Below are 20,495 nucleotides of genomic sequence, written 5' to 3'. Positions count from 1 at the left end.
TTTTGAAGAGTAATCTCCCTATAGGCTCCTATTTGGGTGCTTAGTCATCAAGGAGTGACACTACTTGAGAATAATTAGGAGGTGTGGCCTTGTTGGAGGAAGTATATTATTGGGGGTAGGCTTTGAGATTTCAAGAGGCAATTCCAGGCTCAGTATTTCTCTCTTCCTGGATCTAAATGCAGGACTCTCCGCAATTTCTTCAGTCTCTCATCTTCATGTATGCCACCATGCGCCCCACTATGATGACAGTGACCTAAAGTTCTGAAATTGTAGGCCAGTCCCATTTAAATCTTTTCTCTTATACAAGATGCTTTGGTCTTGGTGTCTCTTCACAACAATAGAACAAAGGCTAAGACAATATATTTTAAACTAATCAACAGGCCTTTTCCTATTTTGTCCACTGATCCACTACAGGTCTCTGTGTGACTCAGTATTCAATCCAGGACACTTTCATTTAATTTTTATTTTTCCATTATCTTTTTGACATAGTGAAAAGTTTCTTTGTTTCTGGGTTTTAGGTCTTTAGGCACATTTAAACAGTCCTGGCCAACTGTTTAATTTGGGCTTGTTTAGTTATTTTGTTACAGTTCAAATCAGGGGGTGCATTTAAAAACTAAGATTTCACAGAAGGGTAGCTTATGTCCAATGCATTGTATCAGGAGGTATATGATATTCATACAGTGCTATATGACCAAGCAAACTTTGACCACATGATGTCTTCTGCCAGTAGATGTTATTATTTTATGTTAGTGAGACATCCAGAGGGCCATGCATAGCTATAATCCTCATTATACTTTCCTGTTGCTTTTGTAGCCATTTGTGATTCTTGTTAGCAACCATTATTATCACATAATAAAGCCCTTCCCTATTATCTGTGTGCAATTATTATTAGGGACTTTATTGTAAAGAGTTGCTCTTAGACTCTTATTTTTATTAAAATTTAGTTACTTATTTTAATATGGATATAAGGCGTTTTATTTTATTCCCTAAATCATCATTAATATCTTCACCCGATTACCCAAGACTTGCTTACTGAAAGCTTCTTCAACTAGCCCCTTGTACTTAATTGATGAATCCCATTATTTCCAGACCACTTTCATATGTCTCAAGAAGCTATACAAATTCTATATATCTGTGTTTCACCCTATGCTAGAATTGCTTTAGATGTGACTCAGGCATTAGTCTACTTATTGAAACTTTCCAGATGGCTCCCATATGTAACATAGTTTGGAAGGCAGACTTTCTGAATATTTTCTTCTGCAGATTTGCTACACACCCAAAGGAAACTGGTAGATAACTTTCTATATAACACTCCATCTTCCTATGTAGATGTCTGCATATGTATGCCTGAAAAGGTGGGAAATTAAATTAAATAGGCAAGGACTGCTAAGTAAGAAACATCAAAGCAAGTATGTAAGTGTGGGGTTTCTTATGCTAAAGGGTAAATTTTACACATCCATTCAGTAATCCGAATAATTCAATCATAACCCTTTATCTGTGATTCAGGTAGAATTAGGACTGTCTATGTGCATGATTAAATTTAAGATAGCAAAGACCTCATAATCTTGGTGATTATTGTTTGTTTAGAATAAACCTAAAGATAAGAAGTACCAGTCCAGTGTCCCATATCCACTCTTGAAATGCTGTTTGGTTTAGGCTCTGTTTAGCTTGTAGTTATACTATCTGACATAATCTTCACTCTCATTTTACAAACAAACAATAGCTAAACTTTAAGCCATTGTCTTTACAACTACAATTAACAGAAAAGGGTGTGATTCTCTATTAGCTCCCATTTTAAATTATTATTTCAATGAAATATAATATAAAAACACAGAAGTATATAACCTGTAATGCACTACTATAAAAATATTTCTCAGATTAACTCCTATGCCAAGAAATAGAACATTCATGGTGTTCTTTTTTTTAATTTTTATTGGTTATTTTATTTATTTACATTTCAAATATTATCCCCCTTCCGAGTTTCCCCTCCACAAACCCCCTCTTCCTCCCCCCTCCTCTTGATTATATGAGGTTAGTCCCCTACTCGCCTACCCACTCCCACCTCAGTGCCCTAGCATTCTCCTATGCTGGGACATTGAGCCTGCACAGGACCAAGGTGATGCCTGGTAAGGCCTCCTCTGCTAAGTCCCCACTGCATCCTTCTTCATTAACTGTTTGCCTCTTCTCCTCCTTGCAGGTAACAACTGCCATCTCTTTAATTATAAGAATGCCCTTGCTTTTTAAATGTATCCCTAAATGTTAGGTTAATTTCTGTCTGTTTCTGGATTTTTATGAAAATTTAATCACGCTGTATACATTTCATGTCCATACTTTGCATGTATTTGAGACACCGTTTTTTTTTCTTTTTTTTCCTTTTTTTTGTTTTTTTGTTTAAAATTTTTTTTATTCGATATATTTTTTATCTACATTTCAAATGATTTCCCCTTTTCTAGCCCCCCGACTCCCGGAAAGTCCCGTAAGCCCCCTTCTCTCCCCCTGTCCTCCCACCCACCCCTTCCCACTTCCCCGTTCTGGTTTTGCTGAATACTGCTTCACTGAGTCTTTCCAGAACAAGGGGCCACTCTTCCTTTCTTCTTGTACCTCATTTGATGTGTGGATTATGTTTTGGGTATTCCAGTTTTCTAGGTTAATATCCACTTATCAGTGAGTGCATACCATGATTCACCTTTTGAGTCTGGGTTACCTCACTTAGTATGATGTTCTCTAGCTCCATCCATTTGCCTAAGAATTTCATGAATTCATTGTTTGAGACACCATTTTAATGTGAATGCCTGTAGATCATCTGTGTGTAATCAGTGTGCCCCTGCATAACACAGTATGTTCAATCTAGTTTTTTAGCTCTATGCAACTGTAAAACAGGTTATACAGATATTGCACCTGCTCCGGGTCCATGTGAGTGCCTGTTACTGTTACTTCAAATGTAGGTGTGGAATTGCTTATGGCAAAGGCTAAATTTTACACATCCATTCAGTAATCTCATAGTGTTTTCAGTCTTACAGAACAGTATTGAAATTTATGTTTTATGTGTTTAATAATCCTAAATTATAACTGACTTTTAGATTTTAACTATTCTGACCCATATGTAGTGTTATCTCATTGTGTTTTTTTCACATTCTAAAGAATACAGTTGATATTAGACTTAAAATTTTATTTGTTGCTATCCATATATTTTATTTCACAAAGTATCTCTGGTAGACTTTGACTTATATAAAAACATTGATCTTACTGTTTTTTTCATAATAGACTTATTTATCTTTGTGCTTTCTTAATATATTGATGTTCCTAATTGATTACATAGCTAAAGATATTCTTTCTTTTATAGGATTTATATTTTTGCTTTTTGTGATATTTTATGAACAAAAGCTTTAAAATTAAGACTTAAAATTAAGTCTTAAAATTAATGTAATCCCATATCATCATGATTTCTTTCTGGTTGGCAATCTTTTATTTTGTTTATGAACTCTGTTTATACTAAGAAGAAATGAAGTTTTTTTTTTTAACACTCTTTATTTAAAGTATAGCTTTGTCTTGTAAACTTGGTCCTTTAGGGACTAGGTGTTAGAATACTTGCCTAACATGTGCAAGACCCTAGGTTCTACCCCTTACACCACAAAACAAAACAAAATAAATAAAATAAATCAGATCTTTAGTCAATCCATGATTGGTTTTATGTTTGGTGAGAAGTAAAGGTTGACTCAAATTTCTTTTAATATAGATAAATTTCTTTTTGTGATAATTTTATTTTATTTTTCAGTAAAATGATCCATGGTTAGTTAACACTTTCAGACACCAGTGTAAGAAATTCTTCTAATGGAAGAATAAGTATGTGAAATTTGGGAGCAATCAAAAATTAAAAGCTCATTAATTATGGATTCTTGGTTTTCTTGATATTCATGATCTCAGACTATATGTTTTACCATTTATATTCTTTCCATTACAATTGAAAGGAGAGAAACCATCAAATAAGCTATTAAGCCAATTTCCTTTTAGAACTGGTATCTAATTTAAGGTCTCTTGAGTTTTAAATTTTTCAGTGCTTTGACTGAGTAAGGAATAGTAGACTTCCAAGCAATGGAATTTTTATATATGTTGTAATTTTACTTTTAAATATTCTGTTATTTTTTGGCATAATGTTAGAGTCTATGTATGTAATCATTAGAAAAGGAATAAATAAAAGAATGAAAATATTCTACAAAGTTTACAGATCTGCTCTTATTAGTTTACAGATTTTATTAAATTTACTTTATATGTAAATAATTTGTGCTTGTGAGACCTGTGCAAAAATGGGAGTTGAATTTGCTACTTTCATAAAGAATAATCATTGTGTTTGATATGTCCCATTAGCAGCCTTATAGAACAAAGGTGGTTTCTAGGCTATCATTATAAGATGAAAGTCTTAGACTATAGTTGCATGATGAAAATGTTCCTTTTGAGAAGATCAGAAGGAAGCTCAGGACTCCTTACACCAAGTCTAATCAAATAATTTGAAGAATCCTCACCATCCATTTAGACTGCTACAAAATTACTTAGTCATGATTTTGGTCCTTAGGTGAACACAGGTGTCTGTGAATGAGCCCTGTGATTTCATTATAATTTCAAAGACCAATTGGATTCAGATGCCAATGTAAAAACTTCTGTTTTTTAAGTCTAGAAGTAACTCAGCATGGTAGCTAAGAAATATATACACAGTGCATGTGGAAAACCACATTCTTTATTCACTTCTATTGGAGGTTCCTAGATTCCATAAAATACCAACAACTTTGAGACCCAGATCCTTCCAGCCTCAGACTCCCCATCTCCTATTCTCTCTCACTTTGTAGCAATGTATGAAATGTCAAAATAAGTCTCCATTTTCTGAAACTGAACACTTTCCCCATATGGTTAATGTATAACTGTTGTGAAAATTTGAGTCTTCTCCTATTGAAATAGATTGTTCTTGAGATCAAATCTATAACGATATATAAATAATTCATATATATATCAACATAATTAGAAACACACATAGTGTGAAAAGTCCAATAAATGCTTCTGTTCAGTCCCTGTTTCCTAAAGAAATCAGATGAGCACAATGAACTTAATATTCTGGAAACTTAGATACATGCACGGCATTGATTAGTACAGTGACACAAGAATCTTCCAGAATTGTGATTTATGCATTTAAAGTCTTCTCCAACAATTGTATAGAAATCACTTTGGCCAAAGGTTAGAAAAGCCATAAATAATACTGATGTGCTCCAAATGAAGACATTGGTTTAGCTTTTCTACCATCCACATTCACATATTGGTATCGGTACTTATCCTCAATTACTGAATCTACAAGAACACCTTACCCGAGTTTACTGTGACAAATGTTAGTGTCTCTTATCCATACTGACCTTTGCTCTGGTTTGATTCATTCTCAGTGGTGTTATGCATCTTCTAATATCTTCTGACAACTGTCTTGTCCAACCTGGTCTTTCAACCCCGTACTCCCTTTGCTAATGCCTGTGGTTACAGAATCACATTTAGTGTTGTACGCACACTGTCACTGACTTCTGACTTTCTCTATTTCCCTAGCAGCTCTTTGGATGTCCTATCACACTGTAGAGGATCACTTTGTGAAGATCTCTCACATAGACCTTCCTTCCTTCCTTCCTTCCTTCCTTCCTTCCTTCCTTCCATTCTTCTCCCTACTTCTATTCTGACATTCTTTCCCAGTGTTTATTACAGTCTGACCCTCTTAGCATCTTCTCCATATTTATTTACCCTAATAAATCTCTTTCACATCCAGTTGCATTTTGGCATTATTTCCAGGGTGATCAAGATAAACTATTTAGAAAAACCAGGTTTAATCTTCCTTCTTTAGATCTTAGGCATGTTAACCCTAGGATACACGTCTAAAGGAGATACAGGAAACCTGTATCTCCTTTAATTCCTCTTATCCTGTTCTTTTTTTATTGGTTATTTTATTTATTTACATTTCAAATGTTATCACCTTTCCCAATTCCCCTCCGCAAAGCCCCCATCCCATCCCATCCTTCCCTCTGCTTGTATCCTGTTCCTTAACTGACTAATTTTTATTTTGGTTAAGAGACTAGCTAAAAATTATAGTTCTATATTACTTCAATTTTATTGTTTATTTGTCAAACATTAGAGTCTAGAGTCCAGCTTTCTTCTGGTTTTGAAAAACTAAGCCAGAATTTCAGAAAACTAAAGCAAACAAAACAAAAATCTCATTTCTTCCCACAAACCCTGGAACTTAACTTTGTTTCTATACCATCTGTTCAGCAACAGTCCATTCAGAAATCCAGTCCATCCCCTGGCTTTGAGATGTGTTCATGCTCCATTTTGTGGGCAGTAAGATGAGAAACAAAGTCACTAATGCTTTAGGAGGAAGAACTATAAAATCTTTGTGAGTAGACAACTGAAAAGGGATAGAAAGCAGCAAATCATTTAGAAACCACTCTATAACCATCTAAAATATCTCCTAGCATAAAACCTTTTTATTATTGTTTTTTAATTTCCATCTAGGTGTCTTAGTCTTCTGAAGGTGTATGACCCATGTACTGGCTGGTTTTGTGGGTCAACTTGACACAGGCTGGAGTTATCACAGAGAAAGGACCTTCAGTTGGGGAAGTATCTCCATGAGTTCCAGCTGTGGGGCATTTTCTCAATTAGTGATCAAGTGGGGAGGGCCCCTTGTGGGTGGTTCCACCTTTGGGCTGGTGCTCTTGGGTTCTATAAGAGAGCAAGCTGAGCAAGCCGGGGGAAGCAAGCCAGTAAGAAACATCCCTCCATGGCCTCTGCATCAGCTCCTGCTTCCTGACCTGCTTGAGTTCCAGTCCTGACTTCCTTTAGTGATGAACGGCAACATGGAAGTGTAAGCTCAATAAACCCTTTCCTCCCCAACTTGCTTCTTGGTCATGATATTTGTGCAGGAATAGAAACCCTGACTAAGACAAATTGGTACCAGCGTAGTGGGGTATTCCTGTGACAACCTGATCATGTTTTGTGGAGGACTGTGGAGGGACTTTGGAACTTTGGGATAGATGATCCATTCAGTGTTAAGAGCTCTGTGGAATGTTCTGTAGGAGCCTGGAAGATAATGTTGAGAACAGTGCAGAAGATGGAGGCCTGGCTTGTGAAATTTCAGAGGAAGGTTCTTACAGTGGCCATGTTTTGATTGTGAAGATTCTGTGGTTTGGGTTAGCTGGGGCTGAAGAATCAGCTGTGAGTAACAAGATACCAGAACCACTAATGCAAACCTTTGCGTTACTGGGACTATTGATGCTGGCTAGCTGGAGCTAAGAAATTAGAGGTGATTAAGAAGAGACCAGCATCACTGAGGTGAAATCTGGGAAGTGTTTTCTGAGAGCACAGAGGCTGTGTTCCAGAGATAGCCACAGCTGTATTTTGTGCTGTGGCTGGACTTGGTACTGTGTAAGAGTCACCCAGATGGTACTGGTTTTGAAGGCATGAAGGGGTCATGAAGAGCAGCTGAGGCTCTTGGCACAGTGAGAGGCCACGGAAGGCCATTGGTGAAGGTGCAGCCTCAGTTGCAATTGATGGCCCAGGACTTGAAGAGGTCGTGCATGGGAGCAGAGGCTTGTCACCATGAAGAGAGCCTATGAGAGGCTATTGGTGAAGCCTAATTACAGTGGAAGATAGCAGTGTTTTGGAGATGCCAGTACCATGCGATGACCACCAAGAACAGCAGCAGCAGTGGAGTACAGGCAGCTGGAGCCTAGAAGACAAGCTGTGTGCTACAAAGGGCAGAGCTGGAGAAGTGACCCACACCCTTGGAGGAGCCCGGAAGATAGTGAATTGGATCCCAGACATTGAACCACTGGAGTTGGAGTTTTGCTTTTGGTTGTGACTGTGCCCTGATATGTTTCCCTCTTGAAGGAAGAAAGTATTTTAGTGGAGCCCACAGTTAAAAGACTTTGAACTTTTAAAAGACTTTGAATTTTAAAGATATTGGATATTTTAAGGTGATGGAACTTTTAATATGTAAAGACTGTGGGACTTTTAAAGTAATTTAGATCTTGGAGATGAATAAGAAAGTAAGGGTTGAGGCTTAATAGTGATGTGTTTGTGTGTCAAGTTGACAAGGGGTCAATTGTACTGACTAGTTTTGTGTGTCAACTTGACACAGGCTGGAGTTATCACAGAGAAAGGAGCTTCAGTTGGGGAAGTGCCTCCATGAGTTCCAGCTGTGGGGCATTTTCTCAATTAGTGATCAAGTGGTGATGGCCCCTTGTGGGTGGTTCCACCTTTGGACTGGTGCTCTTGGGATCTATAAGAGAGCAAGCTGAGCAAGCCAGTAAGAAACATCCCTTCATGGCCTCTGCATCAGCTCCTGCTTCCTGACCTGCTTGAGTTCTAGTCCTGACTTCCTTTAATGATGAACTGCAGCCAGGGTGGAAGTGTAAGCTCAATAAACCCTTTCCTCCCCAACTTGCTTCTTGGTCATGATGTTTGTGCAGGAATAGAATCCCTGACTAAGACAACCCATGTTGGGGGTAGAGCTTTCTCTGCTAGGTCTAATGAAATTATGTGAAAAAAATTACTTTTTAAAAATGTCTTCTCTATTTCTTCAGTGGACATCAAACTAGCATGTAAAACTTTCTTATGTGCCATAGACTATCCCAAACCATGCACAAGAATTGGAGGAAGAGAGCCAGAATCCACTGGGAAAGAAACATTTCTGTAATGAGAGCATTGAGGCTTTGATTCTGGAAGAGTAGAATTGTAAACACTTGGATTTAATGTGCTGCAGGACACTTTAAATTTCTTTGAGGAATGATCAAAGTTGAAAAGCACCGTGTGTGTGTGTGTGTGTGTGTGTGTGTGTGTGTGTGTGTGGTGCATGGGGGAAGTGTCATTGAAAAATTAAAACTTCTCCTATGGTCTGTGAAGATTGAAAATTGAAGTTCATGCTAAGAAGGAATGATTGGTATTAGAATTAGTTCAATGTACAAGATAGAGGAACTCTGAGGGGAGCTTGGGGAGCAGGCAGTGAGAGTTTCAACAGTGTCCTTCTTCCCTTCCATTAGCTTGTTTTTTCTTCCCATTGTGTTGGCTCTGGGGTGAGTGGAACTTTGAAAGAACCTTAATCATGAAAGGAATGGATAAATGATCTGAAGATAATGAAGGTGAGGAGGTCTCTGGAAGTCAGAGAGAAATCACAGAATGATGTCATGGCCTGATGTCAAGGATCAACTTGCGACTTCTCTCCTTTCAGGATAAGACTTGAATCTGAGCACTAATTTTTTTCACCCCTTATCTGTGAAAACCAGGGAGTGGCCCTCAGTGGCAGGAGGCTCTCTTTTCCTGAATGGACTATTTAGTTGGGGTGAGGAAAAGGAGTGAGAGCAATAGGGGAAGAAGATTAGTATCTCATCCAGACCCAAGCCATGGCAAGTGACATTGGAGAGCCTGGCAAAGTTCTGAGGACAGTTACTGGGCATAGATGGACATTAGGTGAGAGCAGATAAAAAGAAATTGTGTGGGACTAGGTACTCTTTGTGGTGACTTGTGAACAAAGTTAGAGGGTAAATTTGTGTTATGCTCTGTTATTAGCCTATACTTATAACCACTTTAAATTTTTTCATTTCTTTTACCATATGAGGGTGGTGAGCTGTTCCTACTATCATGACCACTGGGGGAGGGTGTGAATAAGAACTGAAACCTCATTGTTTGACTCTTACAGATCTTCTGAATCTCTAGCAGGTGTTACAGTTGAGAACATCCTGATCTCAAGCATGAACACTAATCATTTGGGAAGAGGCACCACTAATTCTCCACTTATTTTCAACTGTCTAAAAAAAAAACTTATACTTTTGAAAGTGTTGTAATATAAAAAAATTTAGCTTGATAGATGGGGCATAGTTTACACAAAAATTACAAGACTTGGAAGACTCCTTTGATTTAGGACAAATTTTCTCCATTCAGATGAGGACAGTGATAGTTCCTGGGTTGGGCGGAGGTGCTTCTAGAGAGCAGAGAACTCAGGTCTTAGATGTTAGTCACTGATCCTTGTTCCCATACTCTCAGGGGTTTGAAACTCTAACACATGAGTATTTGTTAGAGGTGACAGGCAGGGATGGATGAGTATTGATAGGAATCTTCAGATACGGTTGAAGCTATGAAAATGCATGGGCCTGTGTCCAGTTCATATCTTAAACTGTGGGATATAAGATTAAAAGATGAAGAAATTCTATAAAGGGTTCAAAGCAGCATCACTGATATGTCTGAGAAAAAAAGTCCTCTGGCATGGAAAATTGTAGGTATTCAGCAGGATTGTGGAGTATTTTATAGCATCCTTGTTCTCTGATGCTAGTAATTACCCTCTACTTAAGTTGTGACAACCAAACATGTCTCTGGATACCGCCAAATCTCTTAAAGGGCAAAATCACTTCAGGAAAGAATTACCACCTACACCTTAAATTAGAGTTAGTTAGATCATTCCCTTCCTCGTGTTGATAACATGATATTACATAAAGAGAGAGACATGGAAATTATTGTAATCACAGTAAAGAGGAGAATCAGCTTCCTCTGTCATCCTTTTCTTCCTGAACTTAGTCTTCATTCAGTTTTTATATTTTTCATATAGTTTTTATATTTTTATGAGGATTTAAAAACAAAAGAAAATGTCAGCAACAAAAAAACTCCTTGTAGCAAATCAAGGCGATGAAGTCACATCTTTGGTGAGCCTATCCAAACACACAAAAAGTTGAATTTCTGCAAACAACGGAACAAAAAAAAAGTGACACATAATTCTAGCAGCCTGGGGTTAGCCGGGTTTCTGAGAAGGCAGTGTGCAAGCCTCTTTCACTGAAAGTGCTCATAATTGAGCTGTTGGAAAACAGTGTAATAGTCTGAGAGCAAAGCCTGTAGCTGGGGCGGCATGCAGTTTGATCCCAGGAAGTACATACTAGTGTCCTTGGCAGAAGAGAATGAATTGAAATTTATTTACTAATGCATTTGGGGAGAAAAAAAAAACAACCCTATATACCACAAATATTCTGATGAAAAATACACATGGTAAAGAATATTACTCCCAAACACATTCACAAACAGAAGGACTGAATTCTGGAATTCGATACCCACACAAGAAATACCAAGCCACTGAGAGTTTGGGGTATACCTGAAGTAGAAATAGCATCCTTTCTCTGTGCCTCTGAGATCCTGGGTGATAAATGTAATCATGTGAGGTCACATCTGGAATTTAGAATTATTTTTTTTTACTTTGGCTAATTTCAAGCCTAGATAGACAAAAATTATTTGACAAGCATTCAAGAGTAGTCGACTTGCCAGGCAGAGGTGGAGCATGCCTTTAATCCCAGAACTTGGGAGGCAAAGGCAGGTGGATTTCTGAGTTTGAGGCCAGCCTGGTCTACAGAGTGAGTTCCAGGATAACCAGAACTACACAGAGAAACCCTGTCTCAAAAAAAAAAAAAAAAAAAAAAAAAAAAAAAAAAAAAAAAGAGTAGACAACTCTGGTGTTAGGAGACAGGATACTTCTAAGAGTCTCTCCCAGTGTCAAAAGAGCAAGTGTAACACTACAGTTCTTAGTAGAGGCTGTTTTATAGTGAAATCTTAAAAAAAAAATGCCTTCTGTTCTCAAAAGTTGGGAAATCTCCTGACAGTGTACTACTGTAATCTGCAACAGACCTGGAAGGGGTCCTAGAACACAGTGTATTATTTACATAGTTTTATGCACTTGAGATACCATAACTGTAGTACAAAAATATTCCAAATATCCTCAGGAACTTATGTGATATTAGGAAGAACTTCTCTAAGTTGAGACTTCAAGAAGACAAAAAGAAAATGTGCTATACCTTGCATCTACTTCAGCAATATATAAAGAGTCTAAGTATACAGATATTTAACTATAATCTCAACTTTGTATTTTTATAACTGTTATTCAAAGAATGGTGCCCTTCTTGCTTTGGTATAAACATTGATCTCTGTGTTCTATGATGTATCTCTTATGAGTCTGTGATGGATTTCTACTGCTCATTGAAGTTGAGTTGAATTTATCCTGAAAGGAGCATATCAAATATAGATAATATGTAGATGTGAACCAATACATTTCTTTATAGAATAGATTTTGATCTGTTTCGGCAATACTTATTTTTCAAATGGTCCTAAGTCAGCAAAATTTCTGAAATCTCTAAATTCTACTGGAGAAACTCAACTGGTTGTATTTTAATTTGCTTTTAAAACCATCTTTCCAATAATATGTATATTCTTTCTGCATTGAAAGTCACCATTACAAATTAAATAATGCATTGCCATGGACTTTGATATATGCTTGTCACTTTTATATCTTCAGAAGCCTGATATACCTGTCTCCTGAGAGGCTCTGCCAGAGCTTGACAAATTCAGAGGCGGATACTTTCAGCCAACCATTGGACTGAGAACAGGGTCCCCAATAGAGGAGTTAGAGAAAGGACTGAAGGAGCTGAAGGGGTTTGCAACCCCATAGAAAGAATAACAATATAAACCAACCAGATCTCCCAGAGTTCTCAGGGACTAAACAACCAACCAAAGATTATGCGTGGAAGGACCCATGGCTCCAGCAGAGGATGGCTTTCTTGGGCATCAGTGGGAGGAGAGGTCCTTGGTCCAATGTCCCCGGGTGGGAGAATGCCAGGGCAGAGAGTTGGGAGTGGTTGGGAGTGGTTGGTTGGGTGAGGGAACACTCTCATAGAAGCAGGGGGAGGGGAGAGAGAATAGAGGGATTCTGGAGGGGAAATTGGGGAAAGGGAATATTTGAAATATAAATACATACAATATCCAATAAAAGAAAAGAAGATCATTTTAATTACGTGAGTCACTTTAAAATGCCAAACAGTAAAATAAGATTTCTTAGAAAAACTAAATCACCTCCTATTACCATCTTTAATGCTCTGACCCTACTTGATAAACATCATCTTGTACATGCGTCTTCAATGGCTCCGCTCTAATGGGCAAAAACAAGTCTAAAACTACTCAACCAGATCCACTCTGTTCTTCAAGTTCTGATAACTACCCATTATCTTTTTCTTTGATATCTTTTCCTTTAAACCCTCCTGTAATGTGCCAATTTCTCCAGCCAAAAAACAAGTGTTCAGAATATGATCATGTGAGGAACATTTCATAGTAGCAATTCACAACAATTTCCCCAGCCATAAAATTAAAGTTGAAATAGTCGATATGGTGTGATGACATTAGTAACTTGGTAATAAAAATAATGGCCTTTGACTAGAGACACTTGGAATGATTTTCTTCTTTATTTGAAAGCCTATTTAAATTAGTTCCAACATCTTCAATTTTCTTATTAACCTATAGAAGTTTCAACTCAACAAATATACCTTTTAATTCAAGTCTTTCAACCCAATGATCAAGTTGTGTTTCTGAAGTGGTTGCTACTGAAATTACTGTTTGCTGCTAAAAGGACAATTCAGAATGGTTTCTGAGAGTAGAGTAATAAGTCTCATGCTTCATCCACATCTTCATTTTATATAAAAGAAATGAGACTTAGAGAAATGGAAAATTTCCCAAACTAAACTATCTCCCAAACCTAGACTTCCTTATTTGTTTTGGGCTCAACATTGATATCTAGTGCTATCGTTTTTCTATACACAACACAGCCCTCTTGAGATAGCACTGCCCATGGTGATGGCAGTTAAAGGAATGGCTTCTGCAGCAATAACATTTTCTTCATGGGTGAAAGTTTGAGAGACTTAAACTGTAGAAACCTGACTGTCCCAGCTATGATTTGAGGCAAATTCATTAAGATCTTAAAGCTGTAGTTTTCTTATCTGATAAAGTAGAGATTCTAATCTCGTCAAGTTTATGGGTCACAGCAAAAATCAAACAAGACTCTGGAATGTAAAATAAACTCCCTATGTTTCAGAATAATTATCTTCCCTAGTCTTGAGAAATATTAGTGGAATTTAATTTTAACACCGAGACCTCCAAGTTTGCATCTTTAGCCAAAAAGATTAGAGAGAAAACCCAAAACAATTTCAGTTAGCACCTTTATCCTATTATTTAAAATTTGCACAGTCCTAAAGGATGTATAAACTGGAAATCAAAGTCTTTCTCCAAAGATACAATCTTAGGTATCATAACATCTTGATTTGTGATGTTCTACAGATAGAGATTTGAGATTTCTTTGGGGAACTCAACTCTGGTCTCTAAACTGAATCACCTCCTCCGTTTATTTCACTGATAAAATTCAAGAAAGGAAGAAAGTCACCTTTAGATCTGTTGAATGCCTATAGCATCAAGTGAGAGATTTCTTCAGGTTGGGCTCCCCTAGAAACAGATGAGAGAAAAAGTTTTGAAAGCAACTCCTTCTTTGCAGATGACCCCAAAGAGCATCAGCAGGGAGACAGAGAATCCAGCACATGGTGAAAGTGTGTGATCAGGCAAGTTATTTGATGAGAAACTGGGGCTTAAGAAACTTGAGAATCTAATATAAATCATAGATAGTTTGACCACATGTGACAGTCCAAAGGGCTAGGATATTAACATCAGCCTTACCCGATTACAACCTGCTCTTAGGAGACTTAAATTACCTCATCAACCAGCCCAATATGGATGGAAAGGAAACCACATAACTGTGTACTGTGTTGCCATGAACAATGAGTATTAAAGAACTATGAGTTGTTATCACTGTAGCAAGTCTCATGATAGAAATAGTAACCACCTATGACTCATGGAACAGAAGAAAAATACTTACCCAATGAAATACCCTTAAAGAAGTAAAATAGTAAACTGTTTTACATCTTCATAGGCCTTTTAGCACATGAAGATACACATAGAAAATTCACTTCATTCCAGAATCATCTCATTCTTCATATTTAATGTTGTCCATTATAAATCATTTCAAGACACAGCAGATAATGATCTCTGTAGCGCTTGTTTTTCACTCAGTACATGGTGATGGGATGCTTATTAAGTTGGTAGAGCCATTTACAATCGAGACTCGACTCACTTCATGCATTCAATAAGTCAATTGATTCCTAATCTTAAGTGGGCAGAGGGGTGTACTGAAAGAGTGGAAGGTTAACAATATAAAGATTAGCCTGACTCTAACATAAAGTCGAATCAGTACAGACTATTAATTGGACATATGCTTTCACTTGGAACCAGAGTGAAGGGTGGGAATTTTCAAAATTACCCAACATGTTTTCTTATTGTAATTGGAAAGAAGTCTAGATTTTTTTTCTTTTCTTTTCCCACTTAGGGGCCAGTTGTGTGTATTGCAGGGTTGCAACCACATAGAAAAGAATGAAGACATTGTCTGGACCTTTCATGCTTCTCCATCCAGTCTTTTTAATTTTACTAAAATGTTTTTACTAAAATGTGTTTTAGAGAAAAACACATGTTGAATTACTTTGAGATTCTTCCATGTCATAATGTGTTACAGCTAAGACACAATGACTTCATCTGTTCAGCTACAACTTTAAGTAAAGAGAGGCCCACTAAAGATTAAAGATAGCTTATCTAAAACTTTTCATGTAATAGAGTACCAGTGATCTACTATGATTTTGTGTTTTGACACACTCACACACATTACATCACATCACATGTGACATGCCAAAAAGCTAGGATCCTAACATCAGACTAACCTGATCAATAACTCCCAGGAGTGGATAGAGAAGGATGATGGCCCCAGGTAATATTTTAATTCTTTACTATGTGGTTTCAATTCAACAACACACACAACTGGCTCCTAAGTGAGAAAAAAAAAAAACAAAGCAAACAAAGCAAAATCAGTAGACCTCTTTCCAATCACAATAAGAAAACATGCTTTGTAACATATATATATATATATATATATATATATATATATATATATATATATATATATATATGATTTGCTCTTATCTCCCACTTCTGATATAAAAGTCTTGAAAGCTTTGAAGGATCTAGAGTTCTAAGCGTGACTCTTGTTTGCTAGTGAATTACCTGATGGCAAACAATCCCTTGGTAGCTTTAGAATGAGGTCTTATCAGGTGAATGACCAAAGCGTGAAAAGAGGGTTAGAAATGTTCTACTAAACCAACAAGTATCTGAGGACAGATGATCTGTTCAAGAGTGAACTGATTACCAATTAATTGTGATGAAATAAATCATGCCTATATACTTTGAATTTACTTAAAAAACAAACAACAAAAGAAAGGAATGAATTTAGGAAGATGGGGTGTTCTGATAACTGAACAAGGGCAGTTCCTGGAATGTGGTGCTCCTGGGAAAACATGCAAACTTTTCAGCCCTTTCCCACACCCATTGCCTTGTACATCTCTCCCATCTGCCTGTGTCCTTTGACACATCTATTACAATGAGAGATAAATATTTTCCTGTTTTCTGTGAATCACTCTAGTAACATTATCATACCCAAGTAGAGTGGCCAGTAACATTGATGTTTAGTCAAAAAAAAAAATGGAGGCCCACACTTGTGACTGGGATAAGAATTATGGGTGGGAAGTATTGGAGGCTGAGCCTGGACTCATAGCATTAGAAGGCTATCTCTAAGTAGAAAGTGTAGAATTAAATTGAATCAGGAGATGCACAAGTGCTGTCAAGAGTTGGGGAGAAAGCTCCACATATGTTTTGGTAACCAAAGATCACAGTTGTGGTCTGCATTTTCAAAGCTGAATAGGACTAAATGAAATCTTCTATTTTTCTATGCCCTTACTTTGCAGAGATGGCCTTTGGACAAGATTATAGATGAGAGATATGGTTAATGTTCAAGTACAATGATTGCTGTATCAGCAATACCTTTGAAGAAAAATTAATGTTTTTCTTCTTTTTCTGTCTTGGGACTATAGGAATGGCCAACTCAAACTAGAAATGTGCCTGTAAAAGCTTAAACACTATCTTCTTCTGGACATTAAGGAAGAAACCCATGCATGGAGATGGAGCTGTCCAAGATCATATTTTGACTGATTGCTTACAGATCAACATAGCAGAGTGGGTAGGAACTTTGAAGACGGCAATCAGTTAATGAGCTGTTAGAGTACTGGCTACTAAATATTTGATTAATGAGTAAGTAACCAAGCAGAAAATATTTAAGTCTGCTCTTTTAATTTAAAAACAAATGGAAACATTATTAACCAGAGGCTCCGCAAGCTATGGCTTATGTGTTGGGTCCAACCTACCATCTGGTTTTGGAAGAAAAGATTTTGGAATGTTAGCTGGGTTGCTTTATGTATTATTTATGGCAATTTTTATATTACAGTGGCAAGACTTGAGTAATCATGACAGAGACTAATGGCCTCTAAGTCTAAAAGTCTAAAATGTTCACTATACAACCTTTTATACACACACACACACACACACAGGTTACCTTGATTTTAGACATGTGATTTGTAAATTTTTTGTCCTTTTAACAAAGTGTGCTTGATGCTCAACTAAATAGGACACAGATGTTGGCCTCATTGTTGTGTGCATATGTTAGCATTCCCTGATGATGATCAGTCCAGCTTCTTTCTTCCTATAAATAAATGCTATTAGCCTCAAGAGATACTGATGGAACAAAATCTAGCATTCCTAGGTAGTTCTATAATTTTAAGTACTGCTTTTACAGATTTGAAAAATGAGAGCCAGGTATATTGAGAAGTTTACCAACATACACCCAATTCAGGTCATTGGACAAACACTATTTCTTCGAATTAAAATTTCAGAAAACCCCTTCTGAGGAAAAGTTAGTTGTATTAACTTTGCCCTATTACTTTTCTGTGCTGAGTAAATTTAGTTACCTAATGATTCTTAAATTTCAATATATGTCAAGATTGTGGGACAATTTGCTAAAAACAAAATTGGTGGGCTTAATCCCTCTTTTTCCTCAGTGTTGATGATATAATGAGTCTCCAGTGACCTTAAGAAGCGGCATGTCTAACCAACTTTCCAAGTGATAATGATGGCTCTAGTTCATAGGCAACACTTAATAGTCTCCTTGAATAAAACTTGGAATAATTAATTCTTGTCCCTCTTATGTATTGGTACTTTAAATCCAGATCATTCATTAGCTTCTCATCATTTATTTGTATGATAATCAATGAAGACCTTATATCAACCTTCTTTGAGGGGATTTCTTTTACCACAAAATACCAATCAATTAAAAGACAAGAACATGTCTTGGTTATCACGGGTGAAGGAAGCAAAGGTGGATGATATAGAAAGTTTTCATTCTGTGAAAACAACAGCAAACAACAGCAAAAGCTTTGAGTGTTGATAATTATGGGCGAGGAGGAAGGCCCTTTCCCCAGATGCTTAGATGTTCTCTGTTCTTCCAGACACATGACTCATTAGGCACTAAGCTACAGAACTGAAGCTATGCAAGTTCTTCTGATGCTATCTTCTCCCCTCATGAAATTCTGAATTAATTATGTGTAGATTCATGCAAACATTGATGACAGAAAAACAATTGTATTAAAGAACTCAGTTGACTTTTCATCCATAAATTCACAAAATGCTCTGATTAGTCACAAGCTTCCTTTGCAACTTAAAAGGAACAAAACAACATTAAGGATATCATAAACAAACCAGAAATAAGACAAAGAAAATGCTAAGTTCCATTGACTTTTAGTGAATAAGAAACTAATAGAATAAAGGTTTATTTTTCTTGGATGCTAAGTAATTTAAGTTGTTTTGCCTTTTTTCTTGGGAGAAAAAGTGAGTGGCTCAGCTCAATAGATAAAATTTTAACTGGGAAGTGATGAGCCAATATAATTCACACCCCACCCTCTCACCAATCATCAGTAAACATGATTGAAGTGGTTTTCCTGCAAGAAAAAGCCCTAAAAATTCAAGACTGGGAAAATTTAAACCTGATGTTTTTCATTCCTTCCAAATCTCCTGTCTGTCGCAACACTTGACTTTTTGTTTTCCCTCTGCATCTGTGCCCATGGATTGCTGGACTTCTGGCCCTGTGATCTCTCTGGTTATCTGGGCTTAGAAGGCCTACGTAGGGCATGTCTGATACTGAGATCACCCTGCCCCTCCTCTCCTAACCCGAGTTACTCACTCCTTCTCGTGAGTGTGTTCTGTCTCTTACTGAATGTTCTTATGTTTGTCAAAGTTGTCATCATTCTCCAGGCGGCTTGAAACTTCACAGTGAATCCTGCCAACCTCTTTTTTTTGTTTCTCAAATCTATCCTGTTTCTAATTCTCTCCATTCCTTTTGACGATGGCTTTTCCATCTGTCTCCTGCCTTGCACTGTCTTCTCATTTGCCCCCCCCAGTCCAAACCCTCCCCAGTTCACAATGATGCAGAACACAGTCATAGAGATTTGGAATCTCCCCCAACATCCCCCTTACCTCTTAGCTGAGTAAATTGATTTAATTTCCAAAGCCATGAGTCTTAGTTATATAATTCCACTTCTAAAATGTTAATATTAGCACTCAACCATACCTTGCTAGAATAAAATATGCACAAATTGTTTAGGATAGTATAGGACAGTATAGGACACTTGATAAGTATCCCCAAATAGAATGACTATATGAGACATCATTTGAGTGGCCACAGTCACAAGGTAGACATGAGTGGTGGAGTGAACCTGAAGACCTTAGAACCATTCAGATGCTCTGCTCCAGAGAAGGTTAGACAACCTAAGGGATGGCATACACAGCAAGGAGATGAGAGAGGGCTATGAGAATGCCTTCATCGTGCCCTTCTTGGACAACTTTCATCCAGCCAAACAGGACCTCAGTGAGCTGGGATATCTTAACAATTTGGTGCACAATCCATCAGAGAACCGCCCTATTCACAACACTGGGATAATAAGCCTGGATTCCATGCAGGTCAAAACTCTGCATACTTCTGCAAATAGGCAATTTCTACACACATACAGATGGTCAGACAAACCTCAGGAACATGCAGGCTTAGCATGTGGCCTTTTGAATTAGCAATCCTTGAAGGGCAAAACAGATGGGCTCATCTGAAGGCTCAGTCCACCACTCTGGCTCTACTGCCTTAATATGTGATTACATGATCAGCCACATTGCCAGGATATTTCAGGAAATGTCTATCCACTTATCCCAGACCCACTGGGACTTCAGCAATGCTTCTGCTGACCTTGGGAAAGGGGTTAAAAGTGATCAGTCATCATGAGGAGTCTAGTCTGCTCATTGATCCCACAATAGTCAAGGGGGTAATGAGGACATCTACATAGTAGATGGTAAGCTTGACGTATAGTCCTACTGCAACTACTAGGAATTCCAGAAGGGGACAGACCATGTCACCATTACCTGCCTTCACAGTTAGCTATCCCAGATGCGAGCAAGAAGTTGCGGTTAGGGTCCTTCATGTCACAAAGCATAAATAAGGCATTGTTTCAGGGCCATGTCAACAGCTGCAGAAAGTTTCTGCAAGAGGCTTTTCCCCAACACAACAGAGAAAGACTTCTGAACTCTGGAAGACTTCCATAGCACCTACGGATATTGACCAGAGCCCAGCCACTGTCCTGCCAATAGTCCCTGCACCTTCCCAG

General features: G+C 37.6%; 1 pseudogene; it reads left to right on the top strand.

Moving 5' to 3' along the window:
• LOC127666646 (mediator of RNA polymerase II transcription subunit 27-like) overlaps positions 1 to 20,269 on the top strand; it is an 85,202-nt pseudogene extending 64,933 nt beyond the window's left edge.
• The last annotated feature ends 226 nt before the right edge of the window (positions 20,270 to 20,495 follow it).

This window comes from Apodemus sylvaticus, chromosome 16 (genome assembly GCF_947179515.1).
Source record: "Apodemus sylvaticus chromosome 16, mApoSyl1.1, whole genome shotgun sequence".
Taxonomy (NCBI): Eukaryota; Metazoa; Chordata; class Mammalia; order Rodentia; family Muridae; genus Apodemus; species Apodemus sylvaticus.
This window is presented reverse-complemented; position numbering and strand designations above follow the sequence as displayed.